The sequence below is a fragment of the Sminthopsis crassicaudata genome, chromosome 1, assembly GCF_048593235.1.
Source record: "Sminthopsis crassicaudata isolate SCR6 chromosome 1, ASM4859323v1, whole genome shotgun sequence".
Lineage (NCBI taxonomy): Eukaryota > Metazoa > Chordata > Mammalia > Dasyuromorphia > Dasyuridae > Sminthopsis > Sminthopsis crassicaudata.
This window is the reverse complement of record NC_133617.1, coordinates 261,716,667-261,729,413: the sequence shown is the minus strand read 5'-3', so window position 1 is coordinate 261,729,413 and position 12,747 is coordinate 261,716,667. Positions and strand designations below refer to the sequence as shown.

Here is a 12,747-nt window from a genome sequence, read left to right as displayed (position 1 = left end):
AGAAGGAAGAAAAAGAAAAACTGAGAAAGAAAATAAAATGCAATCAAATAACAAGAGAGAGAGAGAGAATGTTCTGCACTCTGTTCCCATGGTCCTCTCTCTGAGTGCAGATGGCTTTCTTCATCATTGCACAAATGGAACTGATTTGAATCATCTCAATGTTGAAGAGAGCCACATCTATCAGAATTGGTCATCATATATAATATAGTCTTGTTGCTGTGTACAATGATCTCCTGGTTCTGCTTATTTCACTTAACATCAGTTCATGTAAGTCTCTCCAGGCTTCTCTGAAATCTTCCTGCTGGTCATTTTCTTACAGAACAATAATATTCCATAATATTCATATACCACAATTTATTAAGCCATTCTCCAATTGATGGGCATCCATCCAGTTTCCAGTTTTTGGCCACTACAAAGAGTGCTGCCACAAACATTTTTGCACATGTGGGTCCCTTTCCCTTCTTTAAGATTTCTTTGGGATATAACAGTAGTAGTAGTAACACTGCTAGATCAAAGGGTATGCAAGTTTGATAACTTTTGGAGCATAGTTCCAAACTGCTCTCCAGAATGGTTGGATCTGTTCACAATTCCACCAACAATGCATCAGTATCCCAGTTTTCCCACATCTCCTCCAACATTGATCATTATCATTTCCTGTCATCTTAGCCAATCTGACAGGTGTGTAGTGGTAGAAGATCTGAGCTTTTAATCCAAATTCATTCTTCATTATTCTAATCCAACTTCATCCAATTTATAATTCTGTATGCTTGGGCAAATCACTTAATCTTCCTGCCTCAATTTCTTCATCTTCAAAATGAAAGTAATAATAGTACTTACCTCCCAAGATTGTTGTGAAGATTAAATGAGATATTACTTGTAAAGCACTTACCATGCTGTCTAAAACATGGTAAGCACTTAGTAAATTCTTCCTCCTTCCCTCCATTCCTTCCTTCATTCTTCCTTTCTTTCTTCCTCCTTTCTTCCTTCTCTTCTTCCCTTTCTTTTGTCTTCTCATTAGAACTACACTTATTTTTAATAATAGCCTTTTATTTTCAAAATGCATGTGAAGATAATTTTTAACCTTCATCCTTGCAAAATCTTGTGATCCAAATTTTTCTCTCTAATTTTCCCCCAGACAGCAAGTAATCCAATATAAGTTAAAAATGTGAAATTCCTCTATGCATATTTCCACCTCTATCATGTTGCACAAGAAAAATCAGATTAAAAAAAGGGGGGGGAAAGATAAAGAAAAAAAGCAAGCAAATAACAACAAAAAGGGTGAAAATACTATGTTGTGATGCATATTCAGTCCCCATAGTCCTCTTTCTGGATGCAGATGGCTCTCTCCATCACAAGTCTAGTGGAAATGGCCTAAATCATCTTATTGTTGAAAAGAGCCACATCAATCAGAATTGGTCATCACATAATCTTGTTGTTTCTGTGTACAATGTTCTCTTGGTTCTATTCACTTCATTTAGCATCAGTTCACATAAGTGTCTCCAGTCCTTTCTGAAATCATCCTGATGATTGTTTCTTATAGAATAATGATATTCCATAAACATTCATCTACCATAACTTATTCAGCCAATCTCCAGCTGATGGCATCCACTCACTTTCTAATTCCTTGCCACTACAAAAAGGATTGCTACAAATATTCTTCCACATGTAGGTCCCTTTCCCTCTTTTATGATCTCTTTGGAATACAGACCCAGTGGACACACTGATGAATCAAAGGGTATTCTCAGTTTGGTAGCCCTTTGGGCATAGTTCCAAATTGTTCTTTGGAATAGTTAGATCAGTAGAACTACACTTTCAAAAAGTTGTAATAATAGAGCAAGATCCATATCCCTTGTTTGCTCAAAATGATACTGTGTTATCTTTCTACTAATCTGTTTAGTCTATTGAGTTCTTGAACTTGGATTTACTTACAAGGCAGTCCCTCACTCTTGAGTTAGCCAGAAAATATTCCTTCCTTTAAATAGGAGATTTGAGGTTCAAGAACCATACTGTCCAAGAATGTTTCCCTCCTCTGTTTGGGAAGTTGGTGTTCAGGAGATACACACACACACACACACACACACACACACACACACACACACACTTTTACTCCTACTATTCTCTTCAAAATAAAGGGAAAAAAAGAATAAAAGGGGCTGAACAGAATTGTCTGCTTCCCTTTTATAAGCTCTTCCAGAAGAGTCTGTCCTTCTAAAAATCCAAGTCCATCAATTCATGGAAGTAATGGGAGATAGCTCCAGACACTGAAACTTAATCAGAAAATCTCTTTGGAATGAAGATTATTTCTCTCAACAGAGTCAATGATCATGTTCACATCAATAGAAGAGACAAGCTTTCAAAAATCCTGAACAAAGAATGATATGATGATAAGCTTATCAAATTGATTTTATTGACCCCATTTTTAGCCTCTAAGTTACCACCAACATTCCATTGATGGGAAAGAAACTTAGGACAGCTAAATGTCTTGGTGGATAGAGTCCAGGCGATGAGTGAAGGAGACTCCTTTTCCTGAGTTCAAATCTGGCTTCAGACACATACTAAATATGACCCTGGGCACTTAGCTCTGTTTGCCCCAGTTTCCTCATCTGTAAAAATGAGCTGGAAAAGGAAATGTCAAACCACTCCAGTAATTTTGTAAAAATAAATAAAACAAATAAACAAAAACCAAAGCAAGCAAACAAACAAATCCAAAACCCAAAACATCCCAAATGAGGAGAGTCAGAAATAATCTATAGAAATAATCTTCCAACAAAAAAAGATGGTATAAGGGACAATGTCTTGGGTGGAGATTCAAGAAGACCTGCAATCAAATTCTATCTCTGAACTTTACTAGTCAAGTTACCATGGATACATCACTTAACTCTCTGAAACTCTCAACTGCCATGGAATCATGGATTTAGATTTGGAAAGTGCCTCAGAGGTCCAATACCCTCTCATTTTAGAGATAAGGAAACTGAAACATAGAAAGGCAAAAACTGGGATTTGAACACAGGTCCTCCAATGCCATATCCAACATTCTTTCTGAACAATGCTTGTCTATAAGTTAGATATGTTGCAATCATTGGAGGAGACAGTTTCCAAAGCAAAAACATCATAGTGAATTAGGATTGTTGGTTTTGAGCTAGAAAGAAAATATAAAGGTTATTTAGTCTAATCACTTCATTGTGCTCAGAGACTCAATCATGCAAGTGAACTGATTTATGCATAACCAAGCAGGTGTGGACTGCTGGAAGTGGGATTTGAATCCAGGTTCATTAAATTTAGAACCAGCATTCTTTATATTGTCTCAGGAGAACTCACATTTTAAATGAATTACAGGAAGATCCTCAGATTCCTAAATGAATTTTCTATGAAGGATGTTAGCATCTGTCATCAAAGGCATAAAAAAAAGTCTTTTGAGGAATCCTGAGATGGAGCAGGTGGATCCTGATTTTCAGGCTCTGGATGGGGAGATGATATAGTATCTTCTTTCTTCTATGTAGCCAGAAACTCAAGAATTGCTCACATTAATTGTGGCCTGAAGATGTGGTTTAGTTTTAGATCCACCACTTGTGAAGTAATTCTGTTCACTTTACCTTCCAGCATTTCTGATTGAACCATACTCTATCTCAGTCCATTTCTTAACTGGTTTTTGTTCATTGCTGAATTCTACTCCTATTTGTCCAGATGAGCTGACAAAAAGTTATCTACTTTTTTATGAATAATTTACAGGAAAGTATAAAGAAAATTGGGCAAGATAAGGATGTTAGAGAAGTTGTAACCTGCACAGATGGGTGGAGTATCCATTCCAATGAAATCATGGAATTACTGAGGTACTGAAGAAAAGATTACTCACAAAGAACTTGAAAGTTACTTAATCCAATACATTCATTTTATAAATGAGGGTTGGAAACTTCAGCTTAAGATGGTTTTCCTGTCTATAGTTAATTCCTAGCTGAGAGGTTACACTACCACCTCTCCAAGCTCAGGCTAATTTTCTCATCCTAGTTCACATGGCTAAGAGTATGTTTGCTCTCCCCTTTGTTTCTGTTGAGGGAATGGAACCCCATGAAGAAAGACAAAGTAAATTACCCATTCTAACACAGATCTAGGTCTTAACTGTAAGTTTTCAGACTCTTGGCCCACTGATCTTTCTTCTCTATTCCCATAGTATTTTTAGGGTAGCTAACTTATAGCAGATAGAGCACTGATCTTAGAATCAAAAAGATTCATTTTCATGAGTTCAAATTTGGCTTCAAACAGTAGCACCACCTTGGAAACACTGAAAGCTTATAATTTGGGGCAGGTAGATGGTTAGATGAATCTGGATTTATGACCTCCTGGGTTCAAATATGGCCTCTGTCACATACTAGCTGTGTGATCCCTGGCAAATCACTTAATCTTTTTTCCTCAGTTCTTCATCTATAAAATAAGCTAGCGAAAGGAAATAGCAAGCCACTCCAGTATCTTTGCCAAGAAAATTTCTTAAAATTAGTCAGAGTTAGATGTGGCTGAAACAACTGAACAGCAACAATAGTAGTGTTCTGAGTAGGTGTTCTGAGAACTGGAACATCCTAAAATTCAGTTTGACACTTGGGATGAGGGACACAAAATATCTCAGAGCAAGAGCTCAATAACTGAAGTTAGAAGACCTTGTTTCAAAATCCATATACTTTACTTACCATTTGTGTGACTTTGGACAAGTCATCTAATATGGGGATCTTGATTTTCTCTTCTATCAAAGGAGTTAATTGAACAGGATAACTTTCCAGAGCTCTTCCAACTTTAAGTCTATAATTCTATCATCTTATAAAGATTCTGATAGTTCTGCAAAGCTCCTTTTTTCCCACAGGTATGGGAAACAATAACAGAATTATGTATTACTTGTCATGTAGAAGATTTTAAAAAACTCTTCCCCAAACTACTTCAATCAGATCTATAAAGCACAAATCCTAATGGGAAAATTAGGGGGAAAAATCACAGTGAGTCATTTTTCCAGCTCAAGTCAGCATAGATAATTCTCTCTCTTTTTTTTTAGGTTAAATATGTGCAGTTCTTCTAAGAATTTTTCCATATTCATCATAGTGCACAAGAAAAATCAGATCAAAAGGGAAAGAAACACAAGAAAGGAAAAAAAACCAAGCAAACAACAAAAAAGAGAAAATACTATGTTGTGATCCATATTCAGTCCCTATTGTCCAGTTTCTAGCTACAGATGGCTCTCTATTACAAGTCTATTGGAAATGGCCTGAATCACCTCACTGTTGAAAAGAGCCATGTCCATCAGAGTTGATCATCACATAATCTTCTTGTTGCTGTGCACAACGTTCTCTTGGTTCTACTCACTTCCTTAGGGATCAGTTTATGTAAGTCTTTCCAGGCTTTTCTTAAATCAGCTTTCTTATAAAACAAATAATATTCCATTACATTCACAAACTATAACTTATTCAACTAATCCCCAACTAAGGGGCATCCACTCATTTTCCAGTTCCTTGCCACTACAAAAAGGACTGCTATAAACATTTTTTACATGTGGGTCCTTTTCCCTCTTTTATGATCTCTTTGGGATACAGACTCGGTAATGACACTGCTGGATCAAAGGGTATGCATAGTTTTATAGTCCTTTGAGCACAGTTACAAATTGCTCTCCAGAATGGTTGGATTATTTCACACTCCACCAACAATAACATAGAGAATTAAAGATGTCTGAGGACACTGGGGATGTAATATCGTCTGTGGAGCACTCCAGGGCAATGGAGAGGCTGTATACCTGAGCAGGCAGAAGTCCCAGATCCATGTTAAGGTACCTTAATCCTGTTCAAAATAAGGAAACAGATGAGAACATGCAGCTTTGTCACTTGCTATTTCCATTTCTGAGTCACAGTTGCAAGGCAGAACTACGAGGAGATTTGTGACAAGGAGTGGTATTCAGGGGTTTTATACCAAGATAGGAGCACAAGACTCAGTATTCCAAAAATGCAGCAATAAAATCAACCAAAATTTCATCTCCAGAAACATATATAACTTAAAACTAACCTCAAATTTAAAGTCAGTAAGTTGAAAGAATGAGCAAACAAACAAAAAGAATTTTACTACAAAAATCTATAATGATGACAGGGATGCTCTAGACACAAACTAAAAGAAGAGTATTATTCCAAAAATCTACAAGCAAAACCTTAAAACAATAATAGGTTGGGCCCAAATTCTATTAGAATTCCTGGAAGAGATGAAACAAAAAATCTAAAAATGTTTTTTTGTAAATTAAGTGAGACAACTAGTGGGGAAAGTGAAAAGGAAATGAGAGCTATGCAATAAATAAGGGGAAATGGAATTAACAGATTGGCACAAGAAGTACGAATCTTTACCCAAGCAACAAGCTACCTGAAAATTAATATGTATCAAATAGAAGCTGATGACTCCATGAGACTACAAGAAAAATTCCTTAAAGCCAAAATGCTAGGGGAAAATAGAAGTAAATTGGAAGTATCTCATAGTAAAAAGAATTAAACTGGGATACTAGTTTAAGGAGAAAAACTTAAAGTCTACCTGAGTTCCTTGATTTAAAAAAAAAGAGCCTAAACATCACATTTCAAGAAATCTTAAAAAAAAAAGCTGCCCCAATCTCATAGAATTGAGAAGCAAAGAGAAATAGAATCAATCTATCATCTCCACAAAGAAACTCTAAATAAGAACTAGTAGGATGGAAGATTATAGTCCAAATCCAGAGCTTCCAAGTTTAAAAAAATCAGCCAGAAATAAATAATTCAAGTATTGAGGAACTATAATCAGGATCCCATACAAATTAGCAAATGATTAAGGAGTAGATAGCTTGATGTTTAATACTCTAGAAGGCAAAAGATAGAGATTTACAGCCAAGAATACTTGTATAATTGTAGTATAAAACTGTATATAACTTTATAGGGAAAATTAACTTTTTTATGAAATAGAGAATTTGCAAGATTCCTTATGAGAAGAGTAGAACAACATAGAAACTTTGAAGGAAGAAAATATCCCATTTGATTCTCACACCAATCATGGGAGATGGATGTTTTTATTAGCCTCATTTTTATTTCAAACACTGTAGTTAAGATAAATATAAAATGGTAAATATGAATGAACAATCCTAAGGGACCAAGTAAGAATAAATTGCTTGCATTCTATCACAGTGAGATGATACATGTGTCCCCTCTGAAACTTGTCATCATCAGGTTCAGGGAGGGAGTCTATTTAGACAGAGAGCCTGGGAGTGGTTTTATGTCATGATAATCTTTTTTTTTTTTGCTGTTGAATTTATTGAGTTATCACTACTGACATTTTACATTTTTAATTCAATTTGCAACTGTACCCAGTTCCCAGTAGCAAAGATGGAAAGAATGGAGAAGGGAAAGAAATGAGTTTAAGGTCTAAGCAGGCAATGATGTAAGTCATTATGCATTTTTTTTTGTTTTGACTGGAATTATCCTATTAGCTAAACAAAGATGTCCCAATATGTCATGATAATCTTAAAAGAACAATGGAAAGAGTTGAGGAAGAAGAATATACTGGTGAGGGGTAAAAGGAGAAGAAAAATGGGGAAATTTATCTCAAAAAACTAATATGGTCAAGTAGATTCCATATAAATAAGGAGGAGGAGGAGGTGGGGGAGAGACTGACATGACAATGGAACTTCACTCTCATCTGAACTGATCATTGGAGGAAATATGTACACACAGTTGGGTGTAAAGCCACATTTTGCTTAACAGGGAGAAAAGGAAATTTGTAGCAGATTCAAGAAAATAAATTCTAAGAAAGTACAAAAATATGTATAACTTTTTAAGATAACAAAGAAGGAAAATCTGAAGGATACCCAATAACTAGGGAATGGTTGAATATGATGGAATGATTTTGTACTATAAGAAATGATGAGGAGGATGGTTTCGAGAAACCTGAGAAGATACAAGTCTTATGGATTAATGTAGAGTAAAATGATCAATGAGAACACAATTTACAGTGACAACAATATTGTTGGGAAGCTATGTGGTACAGTGAATAGAGTACAAAAATTTGGCCTCAGACACTTACTAACTAATGACCCCACGAAAATCACTTTATTCTGTTTTCCTCAGTTCCCTCAAATGTAAAATGAGCTAGAAAAGGAAACTATTATCTTTGCCAAGAAACCTCAAATGAGGTCATGGAGAATTGAATCCAACTGAAATAATTGAACAACATCAAAAACTTTGAAAAAATAGGAATTCTAATTAGAGAATTTCCCAACAATGATTCCAAAGGAATAATGATGAAGCATGTTACCTACTTCCTGATAGAGAAGTAAAGGACTTAGAATGCAGAATGAGACATATGGAGGCAAGGCAAGGTGGAGGAAGAGGAGATATCTTTTGGATGTGACCAACAAGGAAATTTGTTTTGCTTGATTATACATGTTTATAACAGGTGGTATGTTTCTCTCTCATTCTCAATTGTGGGGGAAGGGGAAGAAGATGAATTTCTGCTGTTTAAAGAAAGTAAAATATAATCTTAAAAGTAAGCAGTGCCACATACTAGGTTTATTTCCTTATCTGATTATTTGATATAGTTGCAGGAAGTTGACTAGACTCAAGTTCATAAAGTAAGGAAGCATGGAGTTCATTTCATCCATCTCCTTTCATTTTATAGATAAGGAACCTAAAGCCTATGGATCAGAATCTGGGTTTTCTGACTTCCTATTTATCATTCTTTCCAGATGATGCCTTTTATCTGGTCATCAGCTAGAATGAGTGAATGAATGAATGGGATTCTTCCCCAGAACTAAAGCTAATCCTTGTTAGACCACATTGCTTATATCCTTCATGTTAGACACAATGGAGACATGGCAGGGGGCCCAGTCATTCATCCATCTGTTAGACTGAAGGCTAATTTTATAATGTAGCAGTTTTTAGTTCTTCTTTTGGGGGTTCTGTTACATTTTCATTCAGCTGTTTGTGGGGAGCTTTAGGTAATCCAAATTTGCTGCCAATTCTTAATTTGTAGAACTTTATTGACTGCAGTTTATTATTGACCAAGCCAGTCTAACAGAAAAGTTCTGTACAATTTTATCAGATGGCTTTCTTGGTGCTTTGTGCCAGAGATTAACTTTCTGGTCACATGGAAAGAACATCATCAATTATCTCATGCCATCTGTATATGGGCTATGGTACCACAAATTCTACAGATGTAAGTTCTCATGCTATTTCATAATCAGACCTTGGTCATCAGAAATGGTCCAGTGACTGACATAAATTATTTTTGCCCATTAAAAATTCCTATTTCTTTTTCAGATTTTACAGATACTCAAGTCAATTAAAAATCCCAATTCAATATACCTAGATGATACCACAAGATCCAGATGAAAAGAAGAAAATTCAACATTTTTTTCAGCTACTTTTGTCAGGGTAATCCTGAATATTTGCACATTTTCAAATATCTAATCATAGTTGTATATGGTGTAGTGGATAGACAGTTGGTCTATGAGCTCAGAAAACTTGGGCTCAGACTCCTTCCCCAATACCATCTGGCTATGTGACCCCAGGGAGGTCACTTTAACCAAAATAATTGCTCTAAGATAATTTTTTAAGGCAGCAGAAATTGCATTTATTTTGGAGGTCTTTAAGTCAGTCACATTTTACAAGCAGTATTGAAAGCTAGCAACATTATGATATCTTTAAGCATCTGTCCATGAAATAGAACATTTCATTAGTTATTGCTTCTGACTTTCTTTCTTTTTTTTTCTTGCTTCTGACTTTCTAAACTGTTGCTTCAATTGTCAGAGGAAGTCTGAGAAATTATTCAAGAAATTGTTTTCAGTTAATTGTTGCTTTTAAAAATTGAAACTAGGATAAATTCTTAATTTTCTAAAGAATGTGATACCATTACATTCAAGTTGTCATCATTTTGAGAATCACATACACAAATGGTCAAGAAACAGCAATATTTGCTTTACTAGTTTAACACTTAATGCCAGAGTAGCTAATTAAAATGTGAGTCTAGGGATTATGGTTCAAAATCTATTTCACTTTTCAATATTTGATATAAGATGCAGAAGTTAGTTTCTTGGTTTTCAAATAAGTAAGAAAAGCACAGTCTAAGATTTGATGGTGCTGGAAAAGAACAACAAAGCTTGTAGGACTGTGCCACATTATCTAATTTATGTAAAGAATACATACATACATATATATATATATATATATATATATATATATATATATATATATATATATATATACAGAGAGAGACAGAGAGAGAGACAGAGAGAGAGAGAGACAGAGAGAGAGAGAGAGAGAGAGAGACAGACAGACAGACAGACAGACAGACAGAGAGAGACATACACACTTATTACACATTTCTTAGATACTTGCAAACTCCTGCAACAGATGCAAAGGGCTATAACTTTGCCAAATCCTTATATATGTTGTACTGTTCAAGGTATTGGTGATTCAGAGAGCTGATTATGATTTATACCTAAGAAAAGGATTCCTATTCCTCTCTTCAGTTTGTTCACAAACAGTTGGATAATGAACTGGAATGCTTCCATTTGACTGGCCATTAGAAGCAATACCAGTCTGAGTTCCAGAACAAATTTCTATACTGTTAAAAACTCCTGTTCACTCATCTGTGTTTTTTCATCTATCATAATCCCTTAAAGATTATTGGCATTTCTAAATCGATTATCCTTTTTATAGCCTCTTCCTACCACACTGAATCTGTTTCAGTAATATAAAAAATGCAAAAATAGAAAGGTGAAAATTCACCAGTGTCATTGTCTTCCTGAAAGGTAAGTTCAACCTTTCCTTACATTTCTTAAACTAAACTTTTCTTTTCACATCCAACAATATGTCCAAAAAGAACACATATAAGATCCATGCTTGTAAGTATGGATTCCTTTTCTATCAGAGACATTCTGATTCAGAGTGATGATGCTGATTTACTATTGAGGGATGGGGAATCAGGAGTTAACAAAGTGGAAGCCAGAGTTGATTTTGAGAATTTAGAGACATAGCTGTACTTGTGGAAGCTTGGGGCCCTCTGTCTCACTATCTGTGCTTTTTCTCTTCTCTCTTCTCCCACTCCTATCTTACCTTTCACTCTCATGCTCTTCCTTATACTCTTCCTCTCCTTACTTCCTCTTGCCCTCTAAACAATTTAAAATTATAAATCAAAGAAAAGATGCTGATCTGAATTGGTAGAAGCAATTTCCTGATCCAGGAGATCTTTGCAACAATAAAACATTGATACAATTGCTGTCTCTAGCTCACTTAAAAATGCAGCCACAGATCTTAGTGTCTTTCATATTCATTGGAAATTCTGGTCCCTAGGAGGTTTAGGAAGTCTCCAACTGACAAACTAGTAATGACTTAAATATAAATGAGTTTGTACAGCACAGAAATGGAAGGCTTACTTTTTTATCCTATATTTAACTCTCAGGGAGGAAAACAAAAATGATTAAAATGTATCAGGTACTTGATTTGATAAGTATTTCCAATGATTCACTGTGATGTACTCCCTGATAAGGGGAGCAGAATTTATCCTGGATGCTTAAATTTCCCTTATAAAGACATGTAAATATTAGTAGGGAACAGAATTATATGGAAGCTAATGGAAGGAAAGAAATATAAAAGAGGGGTAGATGGGAGTTAAGAAGAGCCTTGCTATTGAGATTGTCACTAATGACAAACAGCAGAAAAGTCACAAGCTGGGAAAATCTCTCCATGAGGCACAGATAATCAAAACTGTGGAACAAATTATTTGAAGAGATGGGGAGAAACTTAAAAAGCAACAAAAGAAAGGAAAACAACCATCTCATTATGACATATAAGTAAGTTCCACTGCTTTTATAGACAATGAAGGAATAAGTGGACCCAGGGCAGCCTGTCAGCAAAAGCCTTCAGAATTATAATTACCACAAATAAAGAGAGTAATCACATCAATCAATTGGCTTGAGAAAACCCAAAGACAGCCCCTCCATTATTTAACAGCAACATTGATATAAATTATTTAAAGGATAAAAACATAGAGATCACTAAACAGCAACCTTTTTTTATTAATACTAGAAAAGAAAAAGCTTAACCCTTTTGTATGTTCAAAACTTGTCTCCAGTTCAAATACTGCCCCCCCAAAATTCTCACATTGTTTAAACAGCTACTTAAAAATTTTCTCTTTAGTAGACATTAAAATTACAGAACACATTAGGAAAGCCATAATTTAGAATTGAAGAAATTTGTTCAAAAATTCAAAATTCAAAATAAAGGTCCCATAGATCTCATGTTGGAAATGGAACATTTCCCATTTTACCTTAATATTTGCCCACCCAGACATTGCTGGCTAGATTTACTGGTGTATTTCTTGGCAAACGTGTCTGCCTATAGTCTTCTGACAATGGATACTCCCTTCTGGTTTGAGCTGAAGCTCTTTGGGTCTTTTCTTCATTCACTGCCTATATAACTCTCCTGAATCCATATTCAGGAGAGAACAACAGACCCCTTGTACAGTAAGTCACAATAGGGAGCTTGTAAGAATGACAGATACCACATTGGGTGGTTCTCCCTTTGAAATATTTCTGTGATCTGAGATGGAAAACAGGAATAAGGATGAAGATCTCCCAGAAAGAGGGGGAGGAACAGTATACAGAGGCGATTAGAAGCTGATACTTACCTAATAATGCCCTCCATCTTTACCCTTTAAGTGAAAGATGAAGTTCTTTAAGTTAGCTGTAAAGGTGTTCTCTCTCTGTGTGTA

General features: G+C 35.4%; 1 pseudogene; it reads right to left on the bottom strand.

The window, feature by feature from the left end:
- The window catches only part of LOC141549692 (Fanconi anemia core complex-associated protein 24 pseudogene), a 69,816-nt pseudogene extending 58,905 nt beyond the window's left edge, over positions 1-10,911 (bottom strand).
- Positions 10,912-12,747: the final 1,836 nt, after the last annotated feature.